The 10,653-nt window shown below is 41.5% G+C and overlaps 1 pseudogene; it reads right to left on the bottom strand.

Moving 5' to 3' along the window:
• Window positions 1-816: 816 nt before the first annotated feature.
• On the bottom strand, window positions 817-10,355 carry LOC123804611 (annotated as a pseudogene).
• Window positions 10,356-10,653: the final 298 nt, after the last annotated feature.

Below are 10,653 nucleotides of genomic sequence, written 5' to 3'. Positions count from 1 at the left end.
ACGAGAGCTTCGTCTCACAAGGTGGATTGGACAGGTGTTTTTTCTAGATTGTGACCAGAAGAAACTCGAGAAGAAAGCTATGTGGGACCCTCTACTTCAGATTGTCTTTTTCTCTGTCCTTCTTTTACACAGCTGATATCATAACCTGATATTTTGTTTTTAGCCTTGGCACTTTATATGTACTCCCACCTCCAGAACATATACAGTTCAACTTCCTTAATGAGGAAATGTGCATAAAAACAAATCCTTTTCAAGAAGATGAAAAATGTACACAACTCTCTCAAGAAGGGTCCATGGTTTTTTTGTGGGGTTTTTTTTTTTTCAGTCATTATTTCTCTGACTGATGGGGTCTGTAAACCTACACTTAGTTCAGAGCTTGACTTGGTAATGGGGCCCATAAACACGTTTCTGCTTTTATTCTTGCACATTGCCTGAATGGGACTTAGAGAGGCTTGTCCAAAACCATCGTGGAAGTAAGTGGTAGAACTGGAACTCAAAGTTCACACTCTCTTCAACACCCCTTGCTGCTGGACTAAACACTTCATTCCACTCTGGGCTGCAGCAGTAGTGTTCTGGAGCTCGCTCCTCCCAGTGTTGGCTCCGAAGAACTATTTGCGCCTATTTCTTTTTAACTCTCCCTTCAATGGCATTACATTGGTAGCTCGAAATGGGCCACTACAGGAAAAAAATAGCCCCACCCGCCTATTTTTCCCAGAGATGGCGAGTTTTATCTTGTCTTGTCTGGAGAGAGGTTTGATTTGCTCTCGCATCGTCCAGGGTAGAGAGAGACTCGGAGAAAGTATACGAGGCGGAGGTCTATTTAATGTAATCTTCCGCCTCGTTTTCATCTTCACCACCAGCAGGGAGAGAAGCATACTTGCTTGGAGCTGGACTTTCTTGAGGTTTCTTTGGCTCAGGTGCAGATCAGGAATCGTGATCTTTTTGCCATCTTTCCTATCTGACTCCTTCCAGTGATCTTTGTTCCCTCCATCTCCTGGACCGTGGCTGGAGTTCGCACTTTGGCCCTTCGGGACACACCCCCCAGCAACTTTATTTTCATCTTTCCTTGCTGGCCCTCACTCCGGTGGTTGAGCTGGAACTGCTTTCTCCCCACCACTTGGAGGGGATTGCTCCTCTGGGTCTGAGCTCTGGGATGGAGCAGGAGGGTTAGAGCTTCGCCTCACCCGAGCATTCTCCTCTGATGGAGGGGCTGGCATTACGTATAGAGGCTGCTCACGTTTGGGAGGCTTAGAAGTTGGAGAGTGACAGTCTTCCTCTTTACTGAGTGCTTCATTTGCTAGAGACTTCTCTCCTTCGGGCATTGTGGTCTGACTTCTGCCCGAGGCGGCTGAGTTCCTCGTCTGTGAGGACTCATTGCCTGTCCTTGACTGTTCCCTTCCTGAGTGTGTTCACTTCACCAGCTTGGGTGCCCCTCCTGAGGCCGCCGTTCTAGTTTGGCTCATCCAGCTGATGCTGCAATTTCTGTTCCTTCTGCAGCCACTCCTCTGCTTCTCACCCTCTGGCAGCTGTGACGACAGGCCTAGCCCCTCCAAAGGCAGAGGCTGCTCCACTGGACTGGGAGGTGCTAGCACAGAGATCATCTTCCTCAGGGGTGCCCCAAGGCTTTAGATTCCGTTTGGGTCTTTATGGGGAGGCGGGGTAGGGGAGGCTTTATCATCTGCCTATGATCAATGGAGAGTAATCGATCGTCTCTGGAACGCCACGACCAATCATCACATCTGTCATATCCGTCCTCCTAGCGGTCCCTGCCTCCTCTGTATCACCATCCCTATGGTACCTGCTACCAAATGCTCTTCAGTCACTGCCTATCCTGGAATCGTAGCCTCTGTCATAGTCTCTGCTGCCTCTGTCATAACGATCCCGGCCACCGTTATCGATCCATATCCCAGCGTGGGTCATCATAACTGTCCCAATCCCCAACATACTATCGGTCTGAATCATAATGATCTCGATGCTTGTCTCCAATGCTATCGTCACCTCTGCTAGGTGGGTAGTAATCAGAGCTTTCTGTGGCAGCACGGGCCCTCCAGTCTGTACCTGTTTTGTCAGAATCCCAATTTCCGTCTCGGCAGAAAGAACGATGATCCCTGTCTTTATCTTGGGCTTGATCAGCAATATCCCCTCAATTCCCCTGGTACTTAGAAACTCTTCACTGAGACTCAGGGCATTGAACAAGGAATCCAGGTCTTCAAACTCAGGGTAACCAAAACCTTTTAGCCTTTCTGGGTTGCTAGGTTCACGTGGTAAATGCTCTGAACTGATATTTAATCTCTAAAGAACTTCTTAATGGAGCCCCAGCTGGTGTACCTTAGTGGATTGAGTGCCAGTGTGTGAACCAAAAGATTGCTGGTTCGACTCCCAGTCAGGGCACATGCCTGGGTTGCAGACCAGGTTCCCAGTCGGGGCCCTGTGAGAGGCAGCCTATCAATGTATCTCTCTCACACACATTGTTTTTCTCCCTCTCTTTCCCCCTCCCTTCCCTTGAGGGTCCCTGTCAACATTGGGCTCTGGAGCAGTGGGTAGGATGGGCCGGCCAATTGGAGGTGCCTTATACACTCATCAGCATTACCGTGCCAACTTGATTGAACATCTTTCCAAGTCGGAATCAGCTCCGCTGACTAGTTTGGCAACAAAGGTGCTCTCCACCAGTCCCTCCGTCCTCAGCCAGAAAGGGGGATTCTTTGCTGAGGCCCCCATATTGGGAGAGGGAGAGAATGCAAAGGTACTCCCCTTCTTCTGGAGAGCCAGTTAAATACCAGCATAAAACTTCGCTGGGGTGATCTCTTCAGACGGCATCGAATGTGCTTATTTTGGGTTCCTTTCTCTTTGAGTCTATCTTATTTTGTTGAAGACTTGCATTGTAAGAAGTTGTGATATTGTTCTCTTTCAGATTTCAGAGTCATAAAATTTGAAGAAAATATTAGAAACTCAGGGTTGCTATCCTTTTAGTGAATCAAATTAGGACATTTAAAAATTAGTTTCCAGCCCTGGCTGGTGTAGCTTAGTGGATTGAGCACGGGCTGTGAATCAAAGGGTTGCTGGTTCGATTCCCGTTGAGGGCACATGCCTGGGACTCTGGCCAGGTCCTCAGTGGGGGCCATGTGAGAGGCAACCACACATTGATGTTTCTCCCTCCCTCCCCCCTCTCTAAAAATAAATAAAATCTTTAAAAATTAGTTTCTAAAAAATCTAATCTATCAATGTAACTACATGAAGTGTAAAGTGCTGTTTAAATACTAGCATCACATATATGTAACTTAGTCCTTAAACGAATGTACAAATAAATCTATTTTAAAATTTTTCTTTAAATTTTCTTGGTTGGACACTGAGTATCCATAGTTACCCCAATCTGGTGGCTTTGCTGCCCAGTGGGTGGGGGAGGGGCATTAGTTTCTACACTCATCATTGTTTCTAAATTGAATGAGCATTTTAATACAAAAAAAAAGTGGTAGGAATGAAATAATCTCAGGATTTAGAAGTTGAATATATTTAGTTTTAGGAAAAACTCATTCTATTGTTTATATTTTAATAATTTAACTGAAGTCTAATGAAAATATTACCAAGGATAAAGATCCCACAAGTTGGGGATTTTTACCTCTTTTCAGATATATCTCAAGCACCTAGAATAGTAGCTGGCACATAGTAGGTACTCAGTTAATATTTAATGAAAGAATGGAGCACTTGCACTAATCTGAAGACCACAGCTTGTTTGCCCTTTGGGTATAAGATACAAGAGTTGGCATCTTTTGTAGGCAGGCACTCAACATATTTGAAGCATTTAAGGGGGAATGAAAGGAAAAAAAATTGTGACTTCTGTCTTAGTTTGCTGAACTCCATTTGGAAGGTGTAGGAGATACATGCTTAAGATAATATCAAACTGGATGCTCTAGTCTTTTAAGAGAACTGTGTAGTACCTTTATTTTAGGTATTAGAAATGGCTTTGCTGGAAATTGGAGAGCCTTTCCATGGTCCAGTACTTTTCCCTAGGAATTAAGAGTACACTGAGATTGAAAGCCTACAAAGATATAATAGAAGGAGCAGGATTCTGAAACTTCCATTGATGGTAATTCTATTGTCAGGGACATTGAAAACATCAGTTGCAGCTGCATGAGGTGGTGGTAGCAGTAGTATCCTTCATTCCATAGATGAGAAAACTGGGACCAAGAGAGGCTTGTCCAGCATCACTGTGGAGATAAATGGTGGAAATGTGGGCATTGTGCTGCAAACCTTAGAAACAGGAAACATGAGCACCAAGCCCATGAGTGATCAGCTTTCCTTTACACGATTTCTCCTTTTCACATCCTGCCAGATTTGGCAAATCAGCACGGCCCTTTGGGTGAGGTACTAGATGCTTGTACCCAATAGTGACAGAAAAAGTAGAGGATGTGAAAGCATCTCAGGTGGTGTTAAGGTTGAAGACAAATGACAGTTGCTTCATTTTATTAGGAAAGTTTAAGTGCAAGCTCAGTGATATCCTTCTTCAATTTAGTGTGTTTTCGAGCCTGTACATACAGTTGCCAACCTACAAAAAGTTGCGTTCTAAAAGATTTGTGAGGAGGCTTTTCAGACCAAGAACACAAGGCTTGTCCAGAAAGTATCTAGCCATGTGATATGAAAAATAGAGACATTTATTGAAGAAGATACAAGATACATTGTACATAAGACAATGACACCTCATCCCCTTCCAAGTAGGCTTCTTGGGACCTCATACAGTTCTCCCAATTGCCATCAGCTGCCCTGTCGTATTTTCCTGAATCTCATTGATGGTCTGAAATCTCTTCCCTTTCAGAGGTGATTTTAGTTTTGAGAAAAGCCAGAAGTTGCAGGGCACCAAATCTGGGCTATACAGGGGGCTGAGTCATCAGGGTGATTTGATGTTTCACCAAAAAACCCTGCACTAGATGTGATGTATGATCGAGTGTATTGTTGTGATGAAGCTGCCAATCACCAGCTGCCCATAGCTGTGGCCCTCTCAATCATCCAAATAGTTTCCATAGAGGAATGTTCAAGCCTAACTCAAAATTTGATGCATATTTGTTGCTTTATTTGTTTAATCATTTTGAACATGACAGCCGCACAATACACATGCATACTCAAGGGCATCTACTGCCCACACTGACCAGTACAGTGCAGTTGTTCACTGTTCACACATGCACATTCTAGTCCACACTCCTTGGCTGCCAGTTTACATCAATGTCATGTAAACTGTTCCTGTTTTATTGACAATGTCTGGACTTCGTCACGATAGACCTCGTAAACTCTCATAGAGACGTGTTATAAAAGTAGTCATTAGTTTCTCGGACAAGCCTACCAAAGCCTATCTAGCCCATAATGTAGCTGAAAAATTGTACTTATAAAAAAATACTACTGTAAACATAACAGATGACTTCAGTTATACTTATTTCAACAGCTCCTAAGACTGCACATCCATAACTTGAGTCTTAGATCTGAATCTCATTCTCATTAATAACAATGGTAGAAAACACTAATATTGTAAATACTTTAACCAGATGCCATTCTAAGCACTTTAAATATATTAATACATTTAATCAGCACAGTAATCCTATAAGGTAGGTATTATTGTTATTTTCTTTATTTTACAAATCCCTAGCTTTGCCCAGGGTTACTCTGCTAGTAAATGGAGGGAGGGAGGACTAGGATCCAAGCAGTTCGGAAGCAGAGTTAGTGCTGTTAGCCACTACAATATGTCCATTTCATTGAAAAATAATTGGATTCACCCTGACTGGTGTGTCTGGGTGACGTTTTGCAAACTGAAAAGTATCCAGTTGCCAGTGGGGGGTGTGTGAGAGGCTCCGCTGGATGTTTCTCTCACATACCGATGTTTCTCTCTCTCTTTCTCACTCCCTCCCATCTCTCTAAAAATAAATAATCTGTAAAAAAAAAATTAAAACCAAAATATTTTAATTGAATATTTTACTGTTGCTCTATTACAGTTGTCCCGATTTTTGCCCCTTTGTTCTCTTCCATCCAGCTCATGCTCGTTCCCACAGTCAGTCCCCACCCTGTTGTCTGTGTCCTTGGGTCATTCACACATGTTCCTTGTCTAGTCCCTGTCTCCTTCTTTCCACCCTTATCGCCCTTCCCACTTCCCTGTGGTCACTGTCTGTCTGTTCCTTGTTTTCATGCCTGTGCTTCTATTTCATTTGTTTGTTTGTTTCGTTCATTAGGTTCCTCTTATAGGTGAGATCATATGGTATTTGTCTTTCACCACCTGGATTATTTCACTTAGCATAAGACTCTCCAGTTCCATCCATGCTGTCCCAAAAGGTAGGATCCCAGCAGTGGGATCACTGGGTCAAAAGGCAGGTCCATTTTTAGTTTTTTGAGGAAATTCCATACTGTTTTCCACAGTGGCTGCACCAGTCTGCATTCCCACCAACAGTGCACTGGGGTTCCCTTTTGTCCTCATCCTAGCCAGAACTTGTTTTTTGTTGATTTATTAATGATGGCCATTCTGATTGGCATGAGGTGGTATTTCATTGTGGTTTAATTTGCATCTCTCTGATGGCTAGCAATGCTGAGCATCCTTTCATACGTCTCTGGGCCATATGAATGCCATCCTTGGAGAAATGTCTATTCAGGTCCTTTGCCCATTTTTTAATTGGATTGTTTGTCTTCCTGGTATTGAGTCATATGAGTTTTTTATATATTTTGGAGATCAAACTCTTGTCTGAGATATCGCAAATATGTTTTCTCATATGGTCAGTTCCCTTTTCATTTTGATGATGGTTTCTTTATCTGTGCAGAAGCTTTTTAATTTGATGTAGTCCCATTTGTTTATTTTTTCCTTTATTTCCCTTGCCCTAGGAGATATATTGGCAAAAATATTGCTGCATGGGATATCTGAAATTTTATCGCCTATGTTTTCCTCTAGGACTTTTATGGTGTTACAACTTATATTTAAGTCTTTTATCTTTATCTTGAGTTTATTCTGATATAAGTTGGTGGTCTAGTTTCATTTTTTTGCATGTACCTGTCCAGATCTCCCAACACCATTTATTGAAGAAGCTAATTTTATTTCATTGTATGCTCATGCCCCTTTTGTCAAATATTAATTAACCATAAAGACATGGTTTATTTCTGTGCTCTCTATTCTGTTCCATTGATCTATGTGTCTGCTCTACTCTTTTGATAAAAACAAAATATTAAAAAAATATATAAAACATAATTGGCTTTTTTCATACCAATCTCTGTTTCAATAGGGGAAGAGGAAACGTGACTGATTCTGGAGGATGTTTGTGTGGCAGGGGATAGTACACTTCCCAAGCTAACACAGAACCGGGCACAGAGTGGTTGCTCAGAAAATATCTTTTGCTTGAGCTAGAGTGATAAATTATGACAATTTTGAGTGATGGGGAGCTTAGGGACCCATTTTTGTAAACTTTGTAAGTTTATACTGGAATGATAAAATATTGCATAGAAAATCCAGATGGAATTTATATTGAGCTTAGCAAGGTGCTGACCTTGCCCTGGTTAAATGCATAATCTCGTCATCACACTTCCACCTGCAATAGTACTCAAGAATTTAATCTGCCCCAGTGAGTTTGCACTGCCGTGTTAAGTCTTTGAGGCCTTCAGGTAGATGCTTTTTATATATTTCCAGTTTTCTCTTATCTTCAATGGAAGGTTTGTCTGAATCACCAGCCTGGAAGGGAAAATCCCCAATTCACTATTGTATCACTCCTCCACCACCCGTAGAACAGTACTTTCCAGTAGAAATATAATGCAAGCAGCATAGCATGTTTAATTTTCTAGCAGCCATGTTTTAAAAGTTAAAGAAATTAAAACAGGTAACATTAATTTAAAATTCTTTCATTTAACTCAGTACATTCAAAATATTGTCATTTGAATATATAAACAAGAAATCACTGAGACTCTTTTTTGTACTGTCTTCAAAATACAGTAGCATATTTTATACTTTCAGCAGACCTCAACCGGGACTAGCCACATTTCAAGTGCTCAGTAGCCACTTGTGATTTGTGGCTAACCACATTGAACCACATAGGTCTAACCCCTCCTAAAACAGAGATCTGATGAAAATATTTCCTGTCTCAAAAACCTTCAATGATTTTACATTGCCTACTAATTTAAAAACAAGTTTTTACCCTAGTTTTCCAGATTCTGGGAAGGAAGGAAGGAAGGAAGGAAGGAAGGAAGGAAGGAAGGAAGGAAGGAAGGAAGGAAAACATTACCTCGGACTTCCAGTTTTCAGTTTGGCCAAAAACTGCTCTCAAAATTGGAGACTCACAGGTGAATACAGACCATTACCCTTAATTCATTGCTGGTGGAATGCAAAATAAGAAAGCCACTTAGGAAGATGATTTGTCTATCTCTCATAAAACTAAACATGCTTCACCATATAATCCAGAAATTGAGCTTCCCAAAAGTTAAAAACTTAGGTCCACACAGAAATCTGAAGATAAATACTTATAGCTGCTTTATTCATATTTACCAAAACTTGGAAGCGACTAAGATGTCTTTCAGTGGGTGAATGTATAAACAAACTGTGGTACACCCAGACAATGGAATATTATTTGGCACTAAAAATAAACAAACTATCATATCGTGAAAAGGCATGGAAGAACCTTAAATGCACATTGCTCAGTGAAAGAAGCCAGCCTGCAAAGGCTACACATTGTACAAGTCCAAAACAAGGCAAAACTCTGGCGACAGTAAAAACTCAGTGTTTGGCAGGGGTTGTGGGAGGAGGTGTGAACAGGCAGAGCACAGAGGATTTTTAGGGCAGTGAAGCTACTTTGTATGATACTATAATGGTGGATACATGTCATTATACATATGTCCTAACTCTTGGAATATACAACACCAAGAGTGAACCCTAATGTGAACTGTGGACTTGAGGTGATAATGATATGCTAATATAGGTTCATCAGTTGGAACAAATATGCCACTCTGATGGGGAATGTTGATAATGGGGGAGGCTATGCATGTTTGGGGGCAGAGAGTATATGGGAAATGTTCATACCTTCTACTCAATTTTGCTGTAAACCTAAAACTGCTCTAAAAAAATAAAATCCATTTTTTTAAAAAAAGTATCAGCCTATACTTTTTAGCTTTATCTTCACTATTGCCATAGATGAAAAGTTTGAGTTACCCCTAACCCCACAACAACCCAAATTCAGATTTTGAGACCTAATCCCCAGTGTGTTGGTATTTGTATGCGGGGCCTTTGGTAGGTGATTGGGTCACAACAGTAAAGCCCTTATGCATGGGATTAGTGCCCTTACAAAAGAGGCCTCAGGGGGCTCCCTTGGCCCTTCTGCCATGTGAAGCCACAGAGAAAAGACAGACATCTATGAACCAGAAAGGGGTTCTCATGAAGCACTGCATTTGCCAGAGTCTTGATCTCAGACTTCCCAGCCACCTGAACTATGAGAAATAAATTTCTGTTGTTTTTTAATCCTCCCAATTTATGTTATTTTGCTCTAGCAGCCAAACAGACTAAGACACCCATCCTCATACATAAACCCTAAGCTCAAAGGAACTGGTTTTCATGTTTCCAGGACATCCACACCTATCCTCTGCACTTCCTACTCAGTGTATTATGATAACAGTCCCAGCTAACAATCGTTGGACACCAATTTTATGCCAATGAATACGTAATACGTATTACCGTATTTTACCCTGATAATGTGTACTTTTTTGCCCAAGTTTTTGAGGGAAAGATAAGGATGCACATTATACATGGGTATAATGATTACATACGTTGGGTATAATAATGAGTATCATGAACGCAGTTTTAAAAGTAGTGTTTTCCCAACAGTATTATTTTGTTTCCCATTGTCTTGAACTTCCTTCCCTCATCTCTGCCTCTTGAAATCCTAGTCCTCCCACACGGCCCATCTCAGGAAACACTTCTTTCAAAAAGCCTTTTTTAAATCTCCAGCTGGATGCCTTTTTTCAGCCTCTACACTTCTTTGAGGCTTTCTTGTGGCAGACTCAGATATTCTGAGAACAGAGATATCATCCCTTAGTTTTCTACCTGGTATTATAGTTATTTACTTTTTTGACATACAAGTCTACCTGTTAGCCCCCTAAGTACAGGAGTCATGTGTATCTTACTCACCTTTGTATCCTCCACAGTATGGAATGCAATGATAGAGTAGGCACTCAATAAATATTTGCTGACATGGCTTAAATGATTTCAACAGCCTTCAAACCAGTCTACCTTGCAATCTCGTTCTGTACGTCACTGCCAAATTGTTGACTGAAGACATGTTATGATCACACCATTTTCTATAAATGCTTTCTGTGGTCTGTTGTACTTCCCCATAATCTGGCTCATCCTTAGCCATTTTAGTCAACTTAGAACAGATTTTTTAACACCTAAAAACAGCAGTAGCCAAGCTGGTTTCATGGGCCTCCCACATTGCACTGACTCCCTTCCATCACAGATGAAGAAATATCTGAATGATGTGGGAAAAGGGAAATGAAAGCAGAATAAGGAAATCTAGTGCCTTCTCCGGGATTTGAAGTCATCAGCTGTTAGCCTCATGTACCCTGAAAGTTAGCTACTTCAAGTCTCTCCAAGGAACTATCTTACTTAGTTTTTAAAAAAATTACTCTGGCCCTGGCTAGTGTGGCTCAGTCCAT

This window comes from Phyllostomus hastatus, unplaced genomic scaffold, assembly GCF_019186645.2.
Source record: "Phyllostomus hastatus isolate PE091 unplaced genomic scaffold, TTU_PhHast_1.1 phas_scaffold_216, whole genome shotgun sequence".
NCBI lineage: Eukaryota > Metazoa > Chordata > Mammalia > Chiroptera > Phyllostomidae > Phyllostomus > Phyllostomus hastatus.
Note: the sequence above shows the minus strand (reverse complement) of the source record. Positions and strands in the feature narration are given on the sequence as shown.